Source organism: Lemur catta, chromosome 14 (genome assembly GCF_020740605.2).
Source record: "Lemur catta isolate mLemCat1 chromosome 14, mLemCat1.pri, whole genome shotgun sequence".
NCBI classification, from domain to species: domain Eukaryota; kingdom Metazoa; phylum Chordata; class Mammalia; order Primates; family Lemuridae; genus Lemur; species Lemur catta.
The window spans coordinates 14,663,460-14,685,076 of record NC_059141.1 but is presented as its reverse complement, the minus strand read 5'-3'; the positions used below and the strand labels follow the sequence as shown (position 1 = coordinate 14,685,076).

The 21,617-nt window shown below is 48.9% G+C and overlaps 1 long non-coding RNA gene and 1 pseudogene across 2 annotated transcripts; both read left to right on the top strand.

Annotated features, from left to right (window-relative positions):
* Positions 1 to 462: 462 nt before the first annotated feature.
* LOC123649865 lies at positions 463 to 15,838 on the top strand. Of its 2 annotated transcripts, none has more exons than XR_006739164.1 (3): positions 463 to 537; positions 5,553 to 5,701; positions 15,811 to 15,838. It is a non-coding gene; the product is annotated as an uncharacterized LOC123649865 (long non-coding RNA). The 2 variants fall into 2 exon arrangements; XR_006739163.1 differs by lacking the exon at positions 15,811 to 15,838 and adding an exon at positions 11,507 to 11,566.
* On the top strand, positions 6,495 to 6,609 carry LOC123650532 (annotated as a pseudogene).
* Positions 15,839 to 21,617: the final 5,779 nt, after the last annotated feature.

The following is a 21,617-nucleotide window of genomic DNA, read 5'->3' as shown; positions in this document are numbered from 1 at the left end:
AATGTTACCGTACCCGCAGGGGGTGGGTCATGGAAACAGAAGCCACTCTAGGTATTCCGAGTAGGAAGGGCTCTAATACAGGGAATTGACGCTTGCACAATTGCTGGAAAGGCTGGAGAAACAAAGGTCAGGCCAGCAGCTGCCAGAGGCAGGTAATTTACAGGAGCTCACCTGGAAGCTGTAAAGGCCCCAGCAATCTCAGCAGCTGCTGCAGCCACCAACCTCAGCAGCCGGAAGCGCCAGGGCATGCAATTCTCAAGGCTTTGAGTTTTGCCTGTGAGTCAAATTGCAGTTGCCGCCAGAGAGTGATAGCGGTTCTCCCCCACCTCCCAGTTCTCCCAGCAGTGCTCTAACTTGGCAGGCTCTAACTTGGAGCTGTGCAGGGAAGGGGATTCTGGGAAATGCAGTTCCGGGCTTCTCCTCTGAGGTGCAGGCTGTAGAAGTATGCGGCCACGATGCCAAGGACAACAATCAGCACAGCCACAAACCAGGAAGAGCAAAGAGATTTCATCTTAAGGGCCAACTCTTGATTCAAAGGTAATGGCTGCCTGGAGCAGTATGTTGAAAATAATTTTGAGAATGTATCTATGCTCAGCAGGAAAAGGTGCTACGATTGATTAGCAATGTCTGTCATGGGCGTGGAATGAAAGTGGGGAATCGTATGCAACAAATTTGCACTCGTGCTCTAAACTGATGATTGCAAGGCTTTCTAAAGTGACTGCTTTTTGCATTTGTTCCCTATGTTCCTGAGTCAAACGCATAAGTTGTAACCATGCATGTATGGAGTTAGGCCCATAAGCCTAGAGCTCAAGAAGGACCCCAGAATTGGAGTAGCTGGTCCAATTGGAGCAGGGCAGGGACATCGGGAACCTGTGGGGTCTCCTTCTCACAATCCACAGTCATGTTCCTCCAGGTTATCTCATGGTCAGCTCTTTCAGAACCACCCCCAATCCCTGCCCCCCACCTCACTTCACTTCTAAGTTTCCAGGCGTCTCTGCCAGGCCATGCCACATGGTCTCAGAGAAACCTTCCCGGCCCTTCTCTAGTGAATTACTTCCTGTCTCTGTACCTCAGTTTCCTCATCGGCATATTCAGGAGTTGGGTTAGAGCTGTGGTTTGCAGACTGTGTGTCCGGGAGCCCTTGGGTGTTCAGGAGGAAGGTTAGAGGAATGCCACGGCGTAGGGCTCTGGAAATACCACTTTTATCTGTTTTAGGTATTGTGCCTTTTGCTTAAGATGTCACTTGAAAAAAGGGGGGATGGGGTCTGCTGCTATAAATTAAAATTAATTAATTAAAGGCTTGAGGACCTCTGGATAAATAAAAGGTCCCTGGGGGTCCCGTCCAGATGTCACATTCCCTGGTGCTGTTTGGTTTGTCCTCTGAAAACACCAGCCCTTCCTCTTGCTCCACTTCCTTTTCTTGCGTCTTTTCCCGCTCCCAGTTTTCCAAAGAAATGAGTTGCAAAGTCTTCATCTTAACTTCCAAACTTGAGTTGAACTTGAGAACCCAACTTGAAGCCTGGTTCATTGTGAGATGCTGTGAGGTCATATAAAGGAGAACTGGGACGGGCCAGGGGGAGTCAGTATGTAATCTTCCCAATTTTCCAAACATCTTGTTATTCTTTTTATAATTGAAAAACACATTGAACCAAAGAAAATTTAGAGCTTGACATCCTGGAGTCAGGAGGTATTCACACTTTCCCTTCGCCGTAGTGTGTAGCACAAAATTTTGAGAAGTGGGAACATACTGCTTTGAGTTGGTTGTTTTTAATGACACTGCAATGCTTTATGGCTTTTATTGTTATTTTTTATTTTTTTTAAGACATGAGGAACCATTTAAACAGCGTAACAGCGTTTTGTGTTCAGAATGTACTTTGGAGTTCCATCTTGGGGAATAGGAACCCTTCTGTTCCCCTTCCCGCTGCAGTTTCACTTAGTTCCCACTAATACTAGCTCTAGAAGACTCTGAGTCAGCCGTAAAATATGTCCATTCAGGAAAATGACAGGCTCATTTTCATTACTCCCTGCCCGAGAGAAAGGGCAGATTCCATGAGAGCCCTGGGCGGGTGTGTTTGAAGAACGGTGGGCAGAGTCAGCCATCCTGCCCCGGCTCTGCGGGGTCCTCCGCCCAGCTGTGGGGCCTGGCTGGAGCAGGAAGTGGCTGGAGCCCCACCCACCCCACCTTGGCCTTGGCCTGGGCCGGGTGGGAGTCCACAGGAGCCCTGCCGAGACAGCCAGGCTGGGACGGAGCATGTGCAGACCCACCTGCTGATTGGCTGAAGCCTGGGGGGCACAGCGCCTTCTCCCATGGGCATCTGTAGCTGGACAGGGCTGAGCTTCTTCTGTCCCCAAATCCATCTGTCTCACCTGTTCTCTGGTTCCTGAATTCCCCAACCAAGAAAAAGAGCCTACCTGAATTTTGCCAATGCCTGATATAGAAATGCTTTCAGAATGATCATGGGCTTCAGCCCCCCTGTCCCCAGGAGGCACAGTGACCCACATACAGGAGGGGGGTGGCTTCGCCTTTCCTGAGAGCTCCCTGGAGACAGAGCTCTTGGTTCAGGACATGGAGGGCTGGGCTGGAGGAGGCTCCCCAGCGGCAAGAGAAGGAAAGTCGGGTCCATTTCCCTCAAGACCAGCCTCAGTTTCACCCAGGGTGGAGCTGCTCACCAGACGACCGACGTGGGGATCCTCACGGCCTTTCAGGAGAAGAAAAGAGGGCTGGAGGCAGAGTCTGGCTTGATGGAAACTTGCCTCACGAGCAGGAGAGTTTACCCCCCAAACAAGCAAGTCATCTTCCATCCTGTTTGCCATTTCCTTTGGGTTCCTTTCCCCAGGCACCGAGGCCTGAATCCTATTATATTATCAGAACTTTCGTGTTCTATCGGATCTCCTCTTGATAAGTGATTCCCCCTAAAGGGCCACAGTAAGTCACATCTTGCAGAAGGGATACCGCGTGGCCTGGGGCATAGGGAAGTGACTGTGTATGCACAAGCTGGACAGCAAGGAGAGTGTGCCATAAAACATTCTGTGATGATGTCCAATAAAACTAACATGCACTGTGTGATACTGTGTGGCAATTGAGCATTTAAATTTGGCCAGTGCAACTAAGGAACTGAATGTTTAATTTTAATTATAAAAGCCACATTAGCTACAGGCTACCATACTGAACAGTGCAGTTCTAGAAAGTCTAATTTGGAAGAGACCCTAGATATCCTTTGGCTCAGACAGTCTCACCAGGTGGTATAGCTCACTGGGCTCTCTGGGAGGTATAGTTTGCAAAAGACTATGCCTTATAACTTTAAATTTGAAAAACAAAAACAAACCCTGTTTTTGCATAAAATGAATGTTCAGGAGGGTTAGAGTTTTGTGTTTATCAAAAGTAGCAAAAACTTTTCAGCCAGGTGCCGTGGCTCACACCTATAATTCTAGTAGTGTGAGAGGCCAAAGTGGGAGGATTGCTTGAGACCAGGAGTTTGAGGCCAGCCTGCACAGGAGTGAGACCCTGTCTCTACAATAAAAAAAAAAAAGGAAAAGAAAAGAAAAGAAAACTTAGCCAGGTGTCATGGTGCACACCTGTAGTCCCAGCTACTCAGGAGGCTGAGGCAGGAGGATCGCTTTTGCCCAGGAGTCTGAGGTTGCTGTGAGCTATGATGATGCCACTGAACTCTAGCCTGGGCAACAGAGTAAGACTCTGCCTCAAAAAAAGTAGCAAAAAATTCGCAGCATAGCCCCACCCTTTCATATGACACAAGGCGGTGACTATCCAAGGTCTCACAGGAACACTGATTTCTCGGGGGTGCCCCCCCTTCATCCCAGCAGACCAGGAAGAGTGGAGTCTGTTAGATAACAGGGTCCTGAATACAATGCTGGTTTCCTTGTGTCACAACAGCCTTGGGTACGTGGAAATATGTGGGTAACAATGACAATGGTATTTGTTCTGAGTCCCCATCTTAGAGCCCCATGTTGGGTCTTCCTGGGTTCTCTTAGGTTCCAGGTGGCTCACAATCTTCCCTGAGGGACCCCTTGGGTTTTTCATGGCTGGGACAGCCACCCCGCTTTTATGATGCTACGGTAGACAATAATGGCCTCCCAAAAATGTCTACATCCTGATCCCAAGCCTATGAACATGTCACCTTCTATGGTAAGAAAGACTCAGCAGGGTGGGATCTCGAGATGGGGAGACTGTTCTGATTATCTGGGTGAGACCAGTGTCATCACAGGGGTTCTCACAAGAGGGAGGCGGGAGGACCAGAATCAATAATAGGAGACGTGATGATGGAAGAAAGAGATTGGAGTGATGCGGGGAAGGGGCCAGGAGCCAAGGAATGCAGGTGGCCTCTAGAAACTGAAGAAGGCAGGGAAGCAGATTCTCCCCTGCAGACTCCAGAGCAATGCAGCCCTGCCAGTGCCTTGATCTAGACTGCTGACCTCAGAAGTGTAAGACAATCCATCCGTATTGTATTAAGCCAGTAAGTCTGCAGTCATCTGTTAGAGCTGCCATTCCAGGGTTGGTTCCAGGATCCATAGAATTCAGAGAACCTATCTTCTCCAGGTTATCTTCATTTCTTGTTTTACTGCATCCTCCAGCTGCTGGTCTCTCCTCCCTCAGTAGGTCTCTGACTGTTGTGTGGAATTCCTCTTCAGTATTTGGGGCAGCCTTTATCTTCCTTGGTGCTCCAGAGAGCTGTCACCCCTGATTTCCCAAGAGGCCTTAGGCTCTTCAAGCAGGCCAGGTTTCATAGGATTTGCCTTAATATTCCAGAGTTTCCCTTTAGCACCTAACTTTCCCATTCTCTTCTTTGTTATCTCTTCCCTCTATCCCCTTGAAAGTCCAACAAGCAAAACCAGAAATGGAAGCAGAAATGGGAATCAAATTCCTGTTTTCCACCAGGAAGCAAGAGCAAGAAGGGTCTTCCTCTGGTGCCTGGGATGACTAGAGCCACCAGATCACTTTACTTGTCCCTGTTCCTACAGTCTGAGCAGACCCTAGAGGCTGCATTCTGCAGGCAGCCCCAACTTGCTGCCAAGCGAGAAGACCAGACCCCAGACCTCACCTAGATGTTCTCAGGGAATATTCTTTCCTAATTCTGAGAATCTTTCTGACCATCACAACACTCACCATTCACTATGCCGGGAGCCCACACCTTCAAATGGAATAACTTAGCTCTTCTCTCTTACAAATGTATGCTCATTTATTTTTTGCTTTTATTGTTGTTTTGTTTTTTGAGATTAGGTCTTGCTCTATTGCCCAGGCTGGAGTGCAGTGGTGTGATCATAGCTCACTGCAACCTCAAATTCCTCGGCTCAAGCAGTCCTCCTGCCTCAACCTCCCAAGTAGCTGTGACTACAGGCACTCACCACCATGCCTGACTGATTTCTTTATTTTTTATAGAGATGAGCTCTCACTGTGTTGCCTTGGCTGGTCTCAAACTCCTGGCTTCACGAAATCCTCCCACCCTGGCCTCCCCAAATGCTGGGATTACAGGCATGAGCCACCATGCCCAGCCTGCACACTCATTTATTTATTCTATCATTGAATATTTCCCCAGAGTCTCCTGGGTGCCAGACACTGTGCCTAGTTACTGGAGAAACATCTCTCTCATCTGAGATACCAGACATATGAGAAAAGAAGCCATCTTGGATGGTCCAGCAGATACCACATAAAATAGAAGAACCACCCAGCTGAGCCCAGTCCAAGGTACTGAATCATGAGAAAACATAAACTGTAGTTGTTTTAGACAACTAAGCTTTGGGGTTGTTTTTTACACAACAATAGATATAATAATTGAAACATTCCCAGACACAGCCGTGACATGAGAATGGAGGACTTGTCTTCTCTTTCAACAGGCTCTTCCTGACTTCTTGACCCAGCTCTCCCCATCCCTTCCCTGCCAGCTGTTTGTAGTTCTGTAACTGGCAGCAGCTCTGGGAGCACCTGCCCAACCAGTTCTTTGTGTGACCAGGTGTAATTAATTAATTAGCCATTTGTGAGCCCTAGACAAAGGGGTGCTATTGATCTTCAGTCTCCTCCTTCCGTGAGGAGCCCTTGGAGCTGGAGCCATTAGGGGCTGGGCAAGGATGACTGGAGCAATCCCAGACACAGAGCCCCAACCCTGCTGTCAGTCACAGGAGATGCCCTGATGACAGGGTTGCCATGATGACAAAGCTATTCATCCAAAAAAATGTGGTGCCCAAAGAATCCTTTCATACCCCTCATGCTCCAAGGAGCAGAGGCCTCAACAGTGCAGCGTGAGTGAGGCAGGGCAAGCAGAGAGGAGAAGTCAGCAGAGAGAAGTCAGTGTGGAGGGAGAGGGCATTCGGGCAAATGACCCTGCAAGTCGTGGAGAGTGAGGAGGCGTCAGGGAGACTTCCAGCATGCAGGGCATCTCATGAGAAATTATTGAGAAACAAGAGATGTGGCCACATTTAGCAACACAGGTTAGCAACACAGAAATAGATCTTGGCAGTTACAGGAAATCATACATTTTTCTATCACTTCTCGGCCTTTTGGCTAAGATCAAGTGTAGTGCATTTTCTGTGGATAATGTCACATGGGCTATTACCTTATTAATTAAGCAATTCAATTATTCAATTAGGTAAACATTTGTGAAGGCTCAGTGATCATAACCAGAAAGGGAAATCGAAGGAGCAAAAAAAGTGAGTAGGATGCCATGGGATAGGTGCAGAAACAGAAGTATATACAAAGCCCAAGTACTGCCCTGGGGAGGAAGAGAATGATTGTTTCTGAGGGTGTCCAGGAAGGCTTCCAGGAGGAGGTGACCAATGACACGGGTTTCAAAGGGTAAATGGGAGTACACTAGCCACAGCAAAGGGTAGGGGTCATCTTTAACAGTTGGCGGCCATGGTTTGTAGGTGGGTCTACCCAGCTTAAAGATAGAGGAACAAAGCCAACTTTCCACATGCAGTTCCCAACAGCAGACATATTGATTTGATGGTGGGTAGAGGTGAGCTCCTGGACTCATAATCAACTTTAGAGAGATGATGATAACACCCACTGAGGTCCTGGCATGAAGCAACCTTAGAAGTCACAAGTGCTGGTGGAATTGACCAGTCACAGAGGTTGTAGTTTTCTGTGAGTCTGTATCTGGGGTAGCAAGACAGAAGGAACCAGGGAAGAATGAATAGAAAACAACACATCCTAAGCTGCTCAGCAGCAACTATTAAGACTACAGGTGGTGGCAGTGCTGGCTCAGGGCCCTCCCACTGCTTAAGACGTTTCCACGTTGTCTTTGCACATGGGCTTTCATCCCTCAGGGTACTCTCTCTGCCAGAGCCCTAAGACAGGGCTAGCAGTCCTGAGACCCCATTTGTGGGGATGGCCCCTCTAGAAAGCTGGAGCCCATGGCAACCCTTTTCTCTCCTCAACAGTGAAATGGCCTGAGTCCCCAGCACGTTGACCAACACAGGTCTTGTACGGTGACTCCGGGCCTGGGGCTGGTCCCTTCTAGGAAAACCCACCTTTTGACTATGGAAGGCTCTGTCTGGGTGCCCATTGGACGGGGCAGCCCTGAGGTAGGAATTACTCCTTTGAGAAGAGCTAATGTCATTCTTGTCACTTTAAAAACTTTAGCCAAGAGGGACTGACAGAAACATGGATCCGGGTGAACTATATTTGACTGATACTCTGTCAAATATTGCATGGGGTTGTGATCCACAACTCTTCCCATCTGCTGCTCCAGTCTGAGTCGCTGCATGCACAATGGCGTAATTACCATATTTCGTTCAGGTTTCCCTCCGTGGGATCAGAGCCTGTGAATGTGAAATGTGCCCACAGAAAAAGGAAGCCCTGGCGAGGCGGGTGTGAGGGCGAAGGCGTCCCTTAGCTCTTCCCAAGGGGAGAGCCGGGAAGGGGGGCGTCCCGGTGCAGGCCCGGGAAGGTGCACATCCTGGAAACAAAGGAAGAAGGTGGCGGATCAGGAGTAAGGAGCGGGATTAAGATCACACAAACCTGTAGCCTTTAGAAACTGGCTTAATCCATTTTGTAAAGAGTTGGGAGGGTTTTTCTCTCCATGAATATAATACCTTGCACATCTGATCAGCTTTTTTCCCAGAACATTTCAAAGCTCTCTGCAAATACAGCAGAGTCTCCTTAGATTAGAGTATGGCCTATTATTACCTGGCTCTGGAGACACCCCAGGTCAGCAGGTCACCTGGGGCCTTTCTGAAATAAGACAATTCCCTACAACAAAAAGCCTGGTGTGATGTGGTTTGTCTAACTAGTAGTTTTCAAACTATGTGAGTCATGGGACCCTGAAAGAAAAAACAGCCTGAAACTCAATTGCTAATTCAGAACAAAGTGGAGCTATTCTGGTTAAAGAAAAGGTGGGGGGTGAGGGGGGCAGAGATAGGGCCCCTTTACACCCCATCCACTGAACCCCTGGGACTCCCCAGACCACAGTTTAAAGACTACTGCGGAGGTCAGCCTGGCCCCCCGACCCCAAGCAGAGGCAGATTTTCCGTGAAGTTAATGAAACAGGTTTCTACAGGGTACTTTATTTTCCCAGGTACCACTTCCAAGGCTTGGTCCCTAATTTTATTTCTATCATTTTGTGTTGATTTTATAATGAGGAATCCCCAAATGATACGTTTCATGCAGGACCAGCTACGTAATTTGTACAGGCAAGTGCAAAATGAAAACTTGGGGCTCTTTGTTCAAAAACTGTGAAGAATTTCAAGATGGCGACAGCAGCGCATGAAACCAAGCGCGGATCCCTCCCCAGCACTGGGCCCTGTGCCATGCCCGTGAAACTGACCCCGGTTTCATGTCCCCCAAAACCCTGGATCTGCCCCTTTATGCAGCTTTCCAAAGAAATGCCAATAGATTCAAATAAACCTCAACCTCTCCTGAGAATTTTCTTCTAGTGAGTCAGACTCGTCAACCTTGCAGCCCTGAGCCTGGAGCTCCTCCCAGACATAGGGGGCAGCTTCCTTTCAACCTCTGCTTTCATATAGAGGACTGAATTTAAGATGAATGACCGCCTTTGCAAACAGAAACTACAGCAGGCAAAAATCATCTGTTGTATAATCAGTGATTCAAACCGGAGCGGCACTTAGGAGAAATTGTGGGTGGAACCCAAAAGCCCCAGAGTGTTTGATAGAATCATTTCAGGGGACTTCTTGAGGACCAGGGCCACACACACTCCTTTTCCGGGCCCCCCAGGCTGCTAGCCCACAGTACTTACTGAAAACATGTCTACTGCATAAACATAGCCTCTCTTCCAACTAGACAAAATCCTTGTGGTTCTCCGACTATGCCATACTCATTACAAGTGACAAACCCTTGTATGTGTCTTCCCCTGCCCAGAAAGATCTTCCCAGTCCCTTCTTCAGTTGAGGTACTACATACACACCAAACCCCGTCTGAAGTGTCCCCTTCCCCTTCCGGCAGCCCTGCCTTTGAGATAAAATGTGCTGCCACTGCCTGAGATGTTTGGGTTAAGGCCAGACGACCGGTTAGTGGGGTACCAGGCAGAGTGTACCAGGAAACAGAAACCGGAAAGTATTGAAAACAGAGGGCTATGGATGCAGGAATTGGTTTTGCAGACATGGAGGATCTGAGAAGCCAAGCAGGGGACACTAAGTCAACCTAGTGATGAGGGAGCTAGGAAGCCGCCACTTCCCTAGGCCGGAGGGACAGACAGAGGAGGTGGGTTACCAGAGTGAGCCGGGGGCCCGGGGCAAAACTGGATCCACAAGGATCTTTCCAGAAGAACTGGAGCCAAGGAGGAAAAAGGATGTAGCCAGAGCCACTGTCCAAGGCAGAATGGGATGCGGAGAAATACCCTGTGACCCTTCTTCACGCTGTCCCTCTCCCACTGGCCCAACCCAGCTGGAAGCCGGTCAACAGAGGAGGCTGAGAGATGCACCCTGGGGAACCAGTGTCCCCCGAAACACAGAGCAGAGCAGACGCAGGGTGCAGAGAGGGTCTCAGAGCAAACAGGCCCCACACCTCATAACGGGGTGCTTCAGAAGTAACGTACAAGCAGAGAGAGGCATTTGAACTTGATAAACCTTGAGAAACTTTCCAGCCCTGGGAAGGACACTTGATAGGAACTCTCTTCACTTTCCACTACACTTCACAGGATAATGACCGTAGAAATAATGTTTCTCATGCTCAATAAAATTATAGTGGAGAATCTTTCCATTGGCTATTTAATGTCCCACTAGATTAATTTTTCTTTATAACTGAGGAGAAAGGTTGTGTTTTCTGACTTGCAGATTCACTTCCTTTTATGAGACAATGAAAATTATATAACCCATCATGTTTCCCTTTTTGCCTTAGCTGCCAGGAAGCTCTAAGCTAAATTTCAAACTTCCCAAATACAGATTTTTAATTATATATTATCACCTTCTACATTTCTTTAAATTCACAATTTCTTGTTTAACCCTCTAATTGACTAAATGTTTTATAATATAAAACACCTCAAATACATTTGAGAAATAGATAAAGTATATCTTGGCCTCATTTTCATTTAAGTTGGTTCCAATGGTTCCTGTATCGCTAAGTCTTCCCCACATTTGGTCCCTGTCTGTTCCCCTTCCCCCACAAAACTTCCTAGTGATTTGTCATTTTCCCACGTTGAAAAAGCCACAGGCCCTTCCCACTTCTCCATGGCACTCTCTTGCTCTTAAATTGTCGCTATATCTCTTTCACTTCTCCTTTCTCTGCCCTCTTCAGAGATTTCCTCTCCAGCAGGGCATGAACCCTTCCTAAGCAGTGCCAGCATCACGGGGCCCACTAAAGAGGAAGCCACAGGCCTGGACAGAGAAGTGAGGGCTCCTGGAGGCAGGGGGTCAGCGTGTGGGCATTATTGGCAGCCCTCGGGGGCTGATCTGGTCTGAATCTAGCTGTGCCACTCACCTCGATCTATGATCAACGGACGTCAGTTGTGCTTACCGGCTTAGCAGGGCAGTGCTCCCTTCCCTGCTTTGGGTAATAGCACCCCAATTTTTCCCTGGAGATGACTCCTCTCCCGTTGTGTTCAGTCTGGGTAGGACTGTCTTTCAAAGTGCCTTGTCCTCCTTGCCCAAAGTAGGGCCAGGCCACCTGGCCACACTCACGAGACTCTCTCTTCCAAGAAGGAAAACTTTGAACGGGGTGGCAAATTAAAGCTCATTTTGCCTCTAATCCCCAGCGAGCTTGTCTACAAGCTCCTACCACCTCCAACCCCAAAACTGACCCCATCCTTGTCCTTGCAAGGCCTGCTTGCTCAGATTTTTCTTGGGTCTTTAAGGATGAGTTTCTGTTGCTTGCAACCATCAGGCTCCAAGTGACACCGGGTCTGAGAGTGGGCAAAGTGTACAACCTCTTTGAGCCCCAGGTTCCACACCTGCATAATGAAGATACCAGGACATACCTCATGAGATGAGGGGTAAGGTGTTTAGTGCATCCTATGTGTTTCACAAATATCTCATCCCTCCTTCCTTGCCCTGCTGAACCATTGACCTGCAAAAGGTGATGGAATGTGCCCACATTCCACAGGTGGCCAGAGGCAAACATCGATGGTCAGATCCCCTGAGAACTCATGTTCTTCTTCCAGACCTCTCTGCTTTTCAAGGAATTCCTTGAGATCTCACAGATGGGTGAGCAGTGGTTTACCCATTTCAATGCGGGAGGAGCGGACTTTCTAAAACACTTGCCAAAAACTCATCATAAGGAACAAAGGCTGCAGATTCTCCAGCCGTGGTCCTCTGCCAGAAGCCCTGGCCCAGGCTGCGGCACAGCAGAGCTGCTATGCTCAGGGAATTCCTCTCTCCATAAAACTGCTACCAATTTTGTTCTAGAAGGATATGCAGGGGCAGCCACGGCATTGAGGGACCTCTTATTTCCCCCGTGACTCTGTGTTGGAAAGCACAGAAGATCCTCAGATCATCCAAGAAGGCTCAGCTCCAGTCCTCTCTTCTTCTCTGCCCTGGGCAACACGAAGCTGGAGCTGACTGTGGCTGGCCATGCCCGGCTGCCTCCCTGGGTCCTTGTATAACACCGAGCCAGGGCTCCAGAGAGTGCTGTCTTCACCCAGCAAGTGGGAGCTCAGTAGGATGTTCCTAAGCCCAGGATAGACTTCATGGGAAACCCACCAGCCATTCCCAAGGGCTGGCTGGCCACAAAGTCTTCTGATATTAATAACAATAACTATTAGCAGTCTCACTGCTATTTATTGCTGTCAGGTAGGAACTAAGTTCATTAGCCCTGTTTTACAGACGCAGAAACGGCCTTAGAACAATTAAGAAACTTGACCAAGATCACACCAACTATGAAGGTGTGATCTTTACCCCTTTATTAAGGGATAAAGTTGACATCTACCTGACTCCAAAGCCTGTGCTTTTGACCACTACACTATAGGTGTCTCTAATGCTCCCGAGGGGAGGTCACCACGACCCTCATAGTTACCGGAGGGGCACCGGCCATCTGGAGTTCATGGGGAGTGAAGAGAACTGATTTCCAGTCCGGCGGGTCAGAGGCTGGGTGACTTCAGAAAGTCACATATCCTCTGTTTCTCAGTGCCCTCCTTGGCAGGGTGCTGTGCCTCCGTCACACTAGACAGTCTGCGGTGCTCTGCGTGGAAGCATCAGGAGTGAGGAGACCCCGGCACACAGCAAGAGCAATGCGGAAGCCATGGGGCTGCTGGGATGCCTGATGCGGACCACGGGACTGAGATCCTGGCCCCGCTCCCGCCCCCGCTGCTCCGAGCTGGCCGCCCCAGCAGCCTTGCCCTGGGATGCTCCCTCGGGCCTCTCTCCGAGGAAGGGGCAGGGACAACAGGATTCTTTGAGTTCACAGAGACTCTTCCCACTACAGCCTCCAAACAGTGCCACTGGCTCTTTTTTCCAAGTCTTCTTGGCCTTAAAGACCGTCCTGCACCAACTGGGAAGGAGCGGGAGAAGCCCACCATGGCACGGGAAGCCCAGGCTCCTAGCCTCCCACTCCGCCACTCTCTGCAGCCCAGTGACCAGAGCATTGGCTCTGCCCTGTCTGGCAAGCTTAGTGGCTTCCCCTCACCCACCCCACCCCCACCTCCTCATTACAGAACAAAGGAACCTGGCTCCTTCCCGCCAGTCCAGAGAGGGCTCCTAATTGGCTTTCCATTAAAGAGAAAATAGACTACTGTTTCCACCTCATTATTTATGAGTCTCTCTGGAAGTGCATTTCCATGCACTCTGGGATTACTCACGCCCATTTTGCTTGGCCATATTTTATGATCTGTTTTATTTATTCAGGGCTTCTATTGGGTACTCACATCTGAAACCAATTAAAAACCAAGAAATAGGAAAAATCAAATAAACACCTGGAGATGTCCAAACCCAAATTCTTTCTGAAGCCTGCTATTGGCGGGACCGGCGTGGCCATGCCCACCGTCTAGGCCACTGGAAACCGCTGTCCTAGAGGCATCAGGTACAAGTCCACACAAAATGGTGGCCCACAGACTCACAGACCTCCTCTCCACAGAGCCGGGGCCGAGGCTGCCTGGCTCTTAGGTTCACCTGGGGTCTCCCTGTGCAGGGTAAGGGTATTGCTTAGTCATCGTTGCACCCTCCTCTCTGCCTGGCACACAGTAGGAACTCGGTAATTCTTTGCCCGGCCTTATTGTCATCACCACCACACTTTCCGTGGGTGCACATGTGGACACACCGTGGCACAGCGGGCAGAGACAGTGTGGACAGCCATCGCCATGAATTCAGGAACAGTTTGCCTTTTATAAGCCCTGATTCCAGCTCCCTCTGGAAGGAGTCCTAGGGCTAACACACTCCCTTTCAGTCTCAGAAAAGCAGCTGCAAGCTTGGTTTTTCAGAAACATACAGTCTCACCCTCTGGAGCCCGGCGCTCAGTAAGGTGTGGAAAGGGATCCCAGGCAGAAGGAGGCAGGCCCTGCCGTCCTTTCCAGGAAGGTCTGAAACCATGTCACACATCTTCACAGGATTTGCTCTAGAGTGTGTGCACACGGACAAGCCACCCTGCATCTTGCTTTTCCATGTAAAATGCAGAGAATCCCCTTCTTCCCGCATGCTCTCCGCCTCCTGCAACTTCCACCCCTGCCCGCTCCCCACCTCCCCCCTGGAGAGTCAGTGCACTGGTTGGTGGTCTCTGTCCTGAAGCCAAATGGCCCCTTCACAGTGTGGAGAAGGACAGGAGCAAGTGGGGCAGGCAGGTGGGGGCGGGAAAGGCCAGCGCATCTCGGACCTCGGTAGCGTCTCCATTGGGGTTGGAGGAAATAGTGCATGTCACGTCTAAGACTTTGTTCCTCTCCAGGGTATTTGTGATGCTTGTTGGAATCTGATTTTACACACACACACACACACACACACACACACACACACTCTCTCTCTCCCTCTCTCTCTCACACACACACACAATCACACATGCTAGGGAATGGGACTGGGCCCCTGAATTCCTGAGACTAACACTGCTTACGGACTTCTCCCTCCCACCCTCTACTTTCCCTCAGTAATTTATATTGATTCTTTCATGTTAGTCAGGGTTCTCCAGGGAAGCAGAAGCAGTAGAATCTATCTATCCATCTATCTATCTATCTATCTATCTATCTATCTATCTGTCTATCTATCTATGGGGGGGGAGAGATGGAGAGTATGGGAATTGGCTCACACAATTATGGAGGCCATGATGTGATGTCCCATGATCTGCCACCTGTAAGCTGGAGGACCAGGAAAGCTGGTGGCATAATTCATTTCGCATCCAAAACCCAAGTCCAAAGGCCTGAGAACCAGAGGAGCTGCTGGTGCAAGTCCTGGCCTGGGTCTGAAGGCTGGACAACCAGGAGTACCCACGTCCAAGGGCAGGAGGAGATGGACGTCCCAGATCAAACAGCGAGAGCGAATTCCCCCTTCCTGCACCTTTGTGTTCTCCTTGGGCTGGCGATGGATGGGATGACGCCCACCCACACTGGTGAGGGCGAATCTTCTCTACTCAGTCTACCGGTTCAAACACTAGTCTCTTCCAGAAACTCCCTCACAGACACTCCCAGAAACAGCTTTACTAGCGATCTCAGCATCTCTTAGTCCAGATAAGTTGACGTTGACACGTAAAAACAATCATCATATCCTCCCTTCATTCACCCATTGGTTCATGAATTTACCAACAATGTGTTGAGTGTCTCTCCTGGCCGCACATCTGACATGGCGCTGAGGCCGGCCCACCCCTCAGCGTGTCAGCCTGTGCCTCCTCTAGGATAATACATTTCAGAGGCTGCTCTTCGCTTTGAACGTAAGAACCATGAAAGTCGTCAACTCTCGAGACAGGAAGGGAACTGGGAAACTGACACAATTCTACTTGTCCACAAACCACTGCTCCCAAATTTGAGGGCTGTTCTCCTCTCTGTTGGTCACATTCTGGCAAATGTGACCACTTCTTGCCGTTACAAATGACTGGCCTGATGCTTCCGAATATGAGGAACAAAGTTTCCAGATCTTCCTGTTCCCCACTTTCTTCGCCAGCACGTGGGACCGATCATGGGCGGGATTCAGGGGACAAACAGGCATGTGAGGGGTGCAAGTCCGGGGCAGAGGCTGGATCCTACTCAGAGAAAGGGCTGGAGTTTGGCAATGTCAAAGCAAGCTTAGTGACACCAAATTGTTCTGTGTGACCATATCAGCCCCCTTCTCAGATTAATATTTTTAAATGGATAAAACAAAATACATAAGATGAAAAGGAAGCCAATTGTATTTGAATGCAGTTATCAAAATATTTTTAAAATTATAGTTAAGTAATTTATGTGCTACCTTCTAAACACATTGAAATAATGCAACTTTAACTTGAATTTTATTTTTTAGGACAGGTCTATAGGAAGGCTGTTTTTTGACCTGATCGTGGCCAATATGACATGACTTTCTTGGAAAGAGCAACACACGTGTCATGTTGGACGCTCAGTTTTGACGGTTCCGAAGGTTGAAAATCCTGATTCACAAAGATAAGTTGTTGCAGATGCATTTAGAAAGTTCACAGCTGCTTTACAAAGAACACCTGAATCCTCCAAGGTTTATGGTTAAAGCCCAATTGTGGGAACACAAAACTTCACTGCTAGGCCCAGAGCTGCTCAAGAGTTGGCAGGCAGGTCCCTTAAGTGTCTCAGCAGACACGGAGCATGGGGGGAACTCAGCAACCGAGGGGCAGTCGGGTAACTAGCAGAACATCAAAGCAGAGCACTAATGATATTTCAAGATCTACCTTAACTGTCATGCAAAATAAAACTATCTGGATTTCTCTTGGTGACACAGTCCCAGGTACTGCTAACACTACCATGGTTTTTACAAGAGAAGGAAATACTAAAATTCAGGTGGAGGCTACCAAAGATAATTTCCTCCCATCCAAGTTCACGGACCCCACAGAATACTTTGGAAGCAGGTGGATCCCAGTGAAGAACTGCTGTTCTAGAGGAGGAGGGTGAGGAGCAGAGATAAAAGTCAGCCGGCAGCACAGAACCGGAAAGTCCCGGATGTAGGGCAGCCATGGAACATTTCAGCACCGGGATCCCAGGAAGGTCTTCAGTGAACAAGAATGCTCTCGTTCTAATGTTTGGAACGTGGTGATGCAGCCTCTCTGCAAACCCTGAGTCTGATCCTCCTCACTCGCAAACGTGCCTAGAGTAAGGGGGGCTTGTGTTAGAATCAAGGAAGGGGCCGGGTTTCATGTTTGTGTCAATCTGGAGGAACTGGTAATCTGTCTACAGCTAGAACCGATTCAGCTAACAGGATCCTGGGGCAGAAAGACAAAGTTCACCTGGAAATTTGCAGACCCGTAAGAAAGGGCTTTGGGCAGCTGAAGGCCGTGGCGTGCAGGTCCAAGCTGGTCTCATCTAGGTTGCAGGGTCCTGGGGACCCTGCAAGCATTGGGTGGCATCTAGAAAGGTCACAGGGCCTCTTGCATAGGAGGAAGACAGTCATTCGTAGCTCTGAGGTCTGGGAGGCTGCAGACAGGCCCTACAACCCCCCCGCCTTCTCGCATTTTCCACGGCACCCAGAAGAGGGGTGAGGCCTTAGTGGGCATGGGGTGCTCCCATCACCAGATCTAAGGCTTTGGCCCTTTCTGAAATCTGAGCAAGAGACTGGCTCCTGGCAGCTGCCAACCGGGCAGTGGCTGCGGAGGAAGCTCTAATGAGAAGCCCACAGACGAGTCCCCTCCTCGCCGCCCTGCCTGCAGCACGCCCGCCGCCTCCCCACGCCGCCCGCCGTGTTGTAAGTTTTTCTCCTGATCTCAACCTCGATTCCTTTTTCCCATTCTTCTGAATGTTAAAGTCACGACCTTTGCGGTTTATGGGCCACCGGAGACTGAACTAAATGTGTTAGCTCAGAGTCCAAACAAGTAATAGCCAGCCAATTAAATTAATAATCCATATTGTTACAATGTTTAACCACGGCTGTTTCCTCAGCGGTCTGTTTAAATCACAGCCAAGGCCTGACCTATTAAAATGAATAACTGGAATTATGAGAAACTCCATTTAATAAACACAGCGAGGAACGCAGCACAATTGGGCATGAAATATTTATTACCACTTGAAGCACAGAGCTGTTCGGGACTTTAAGATGGGATTAATGAATGTGTTTTAATTTCTGACTCACGAGGTGGGAGGTGGGGCTGGAACCAGGGGCCCTTTGGCAGATTCCTGGAAAAATCAGCTGAGGTTATGTTATCACGTTATGTTGGGGCTACCTGTTTCTGTGTGGGCCTCGTCCAAGCCACTGTGAGAAGAGGAAGATGTGTGTCTGATCCCAGTCCTCCAGGGACCTAGCACTTGCTCAGTAAATGATACTCGATGGATGGACAGACAAATGGATAGATGGATGGCTGGACAGAGGGATGGATTAATGACAGATCTGCACTGCAATGCTACAGAACACAGAAAAAGCACAGTGCTCGACACATTCGAATCCCTCAGCAACCGTCATTACAGTTAGGAGAGCAAATTCTGGTTATTCTACTAGAAAATCCATTCTCACATTTGGCAACTCTTTAGGGAGTCCCAGAGCTGCCCCAGGACCCAGCTGACCCCTGACGGGCCCATTTGTCTTTATGTGTGCTTGGGAGCCTGATTTGGAGCAGACATTTTTGGTTTACCGCTTTCGACTGTTCTCAGAATGAATTGCTCCTTTCCTTGTTTTCCCAAAGCTCAGTGTCTCATCCCTGCATTTGCCCTGGTGTATCCTGTTTTCCCAGGTATTGCTGTGTTTCACAGGGTCTGTTTCCTTTTCCCAGACAACGTCAGCTCTGAGGTTTTGATAACGGGTTTAGAAAATGTGGTTGCTGTAATGATAGCCCTTAGGAAGTTTTGCAAGCAGGGTAATTATTGGGGATCTATGAACAAGATAACTGAGGCTTCTCTAGAGGAGAGCCCCAAATGGGAAAAGCGTGGCTCAACACCTGCCAAAACTTGCTCTCCAGAGAAGGGGAAAGCAGGCAGACGAAGCCAGGTGCTGATGGGGCACATTTGACATTGTGTGATCCGATGGGTGGTGCAGGGGGACAGGCGTGGGGCACAGACACAGGAAGGCACAGCCTTGGTTTCCCCTTTGAGACCCAGTAGGCATCTCCTGGAGGCCACATAAATACCCTCAGGTCCAGTCATTGCAATCCCAAGTCCAAAATCAAATGTGTTCATGAACGCAAGGCAGGTAAAGGGCAGTCTTGTGTTGGAGAGGGAGAATCTTGAAACTAAAACCGGAAAGAGGAATGCGCTTTGTAAGCGGGTAGATCGTTGTGTTTGGGTCTGATGGTTCTACCTGTGTGGGAGATGGATGGGATCTCCCCACCTCCCTACCAAACTCAAAGGCCAAGAGGGGTCCCAACTAGGAGGAGTGTCGTAAGTGGCCTGCACGGCCTCATGGGACGTGGCGTAGGAAGCTCGCCTGATCCTGACAGACCTTCAGAGGGCTCTGTCTATCCACAAACTGCAGGTCTAGTGCGTCCATGTTACCGTCTGCCACTTCTGTCTCTTCAGTCCTTGAGGAGGATGAACATCATGGCTGTGTTGGAATCATATTTTCCTGTATGTTGCAGGAGGCGTACGTGGAATGCCAGGTATCTGTTCCCAAGAGAGCTCCAGCCTTCCTGGTAGAAGCCTTCAGAATTAAACAACAAGGCAGAGTTGCTTCTGTACCACCCATCCCGCCCCTACCAGACTGTGAGTTCCTGTAAGGTAAGACTGTGCCTTATTCATTTTTTGTATCTCCCACTGTGACTCGCATGGTAGCTGGCACCTCGTAGGTTCTCAGCAAATGTTTGTGGATACTAAAAGTACCATTTATGAACGTGCCAAGCTCTGGGGTATGTTCTTTGCGTGTGCTCTCTCATGTTCTCTTTCCAACCACGCTATGGCTCTCTCTTATCGCCCATTTTATAGATGAGGGAACTGAGACATAACGAGATTCAGCGCTTCTCCAAGATCACTTAGATAATAAGGAATTTGCACCCTTGTCTGTTTAATTCCCGAGCCTTTGTTTTCATTGCCGTGCCATTCTGTCCCCAAGAGTGGAACTCACACACAGCTTAGCCAAGCCGTGGAAACAGTGTTTGAGCAAGGCTGTGAGGGTGAGGTAGGAGAGAGAGGAGGTGGGGGGGGATTCCGGCAGAGCAGACTTGCCTATCCCTTGGTTTTCTCCAGTCTGCAAGACACACCATTTCTTTCACGTCTGCCCAGGGCATTGCTGAGTTTCCCCCTGTGCTCTGTGCCTGCTGGGCTCATTGCTGCTAGCAGATAATCCCCTCCCTTAAACCTGGTTCTGGTCTCTCAATGCATCCGTGAGGTATGGCAAGGAGGCTAGAGAAGAAGGCAAGAGACGTGGGGGAGATGATCCGGCTGCTGAGGTTTTTTGTGCCTTCTGTGGGAGACACCAATCATTTCCTCCCTGCCCCACACCACTTCCGACGGAAGCTTTGAAATGACAGCCCTGGAAGGGCAGATGCCCTGGAAGAGAAAGCCTTAACCCCACATGACCCCACCCCGCCCCCAGCCATTCAACCTAAACTGAGCCCACCAGATTCTCTCCCCCAGGAGCTTGGATGGGAAGCACTGAGAGTCAATCAGTTGTCTTTGGGGGGCCGAGCCGGCAGGTCCTGTAGACGCAGGGGTTGAGGTCATCATTTTGTGGAATTTCATGGAATCTTGAGCAAGTGGATAAGGGGGGCAGCAAAGCTGACGCACCAGGAGAGAGGAATGAAGTAAACAGCCGAGATGAGTGGGTGATCACGTGGCCCCAGGGAAGGAGTAACAGAGAGAAGAGAACCCAGAGCAGACCACAGCAGAGCAGACAGGAGAGGGAGGGTAGCTGTCTTGGTTGCTGGATTGGAGGGTCATTTCTTGTCTTGAGATGATATACAACTTACGATAAAACCCTGTGTACTGAAGCCATCTCATAGCGTCTCTGAAGACACCCTGAGAAAGGAGACAGCGCAGGTGCATAGACAAGGGTTGGAGTCTGCCCACGTAGGCTGTCCCGGAACTCAGGTCAGCTCTGCCCCAGGTGGTGCTGTGCCTTCTGAGACCTGGTGGGAAAGGCAGCCCTAGGGTCACTGTTATCGCTGTATGTATTCATAGTTATAGAACGACTCAGTGTTTGCAAGACCTCTCTGAGAGTTCTACTTTGACAACAGGTTAAGCCTTTATCTGCATAATAAATTGGATATTTAAGATCAACTAGGGCTTATTCATCAACAGTGTGGTGTTTTCTCAAAGGTATCTATACTGATACCTGTAATTTCAATATACAGTTTTGTTTAATGGGGGATTGTTAACACAATGCCAACGTTTCAAAACTAACCTTAAAAAGAAAAAAGTAAATACATACACAAGTTTTAACTGTTACTGATACAATAAATATGATGTCAATGTGCCAATAGCACTAAATGAAGTGCTTGCAGCCACTGCAAGTTAAATATCAAGCAACAAATACTTACAAAGACATCCAAATGTCTATCCAAAACCGGTATGAATTGCTTGCTCTAGACCTGGCATTAATCTTTATCCGAGGAGCCCTGGTTTTGGTGAGAAATAGCATTTAGAGACCATAATCTGGGTTCTGATTGCTGCTGGGTTGGTCACTATTTTTAGATGTTTAAGTGGAAAGTGCTGAAAAATTTTTTTTTTTTTGAGACAGAGTCTCACTCTGTTGCCCGGGCTAGAGTGCCGTGGCATCAGCCTAGCCCACAGCAACCTCAGACTCCTGAGCTCAAGCGATTCTCCTGCCTCAGCCTCCCGAGTAGCTGGGACTACAGGCATGCACCACTACGCCCGGCTAATTTTTTCTATATATATTTTTAGTTGTCCATTTAATTTCTTTCTATTTTTGGTAGAGACAGGGGTCTCACTCTTGCTCAGGCTGGTCTTGAACTCCTGACCTCGAATGATCCTCCCACCTCGGCCTCCCAGAGTGCTAGGATTACAGGCATGAGCCACTGTGCCTGGCTGAAAAAATATTCTTTTAAGGGGAACTACATCATGAGTTTATACAGAATATCCAGATCTAACCTAGAAGTACTGTGTTTTTACTTAACTTATTCGACTTTATATGTGTATTTCTTTGATGATGAAAATCTTGGTTCCAGAGAACACTAACATAATTACTTATCTGAAATATATGAAATAGTT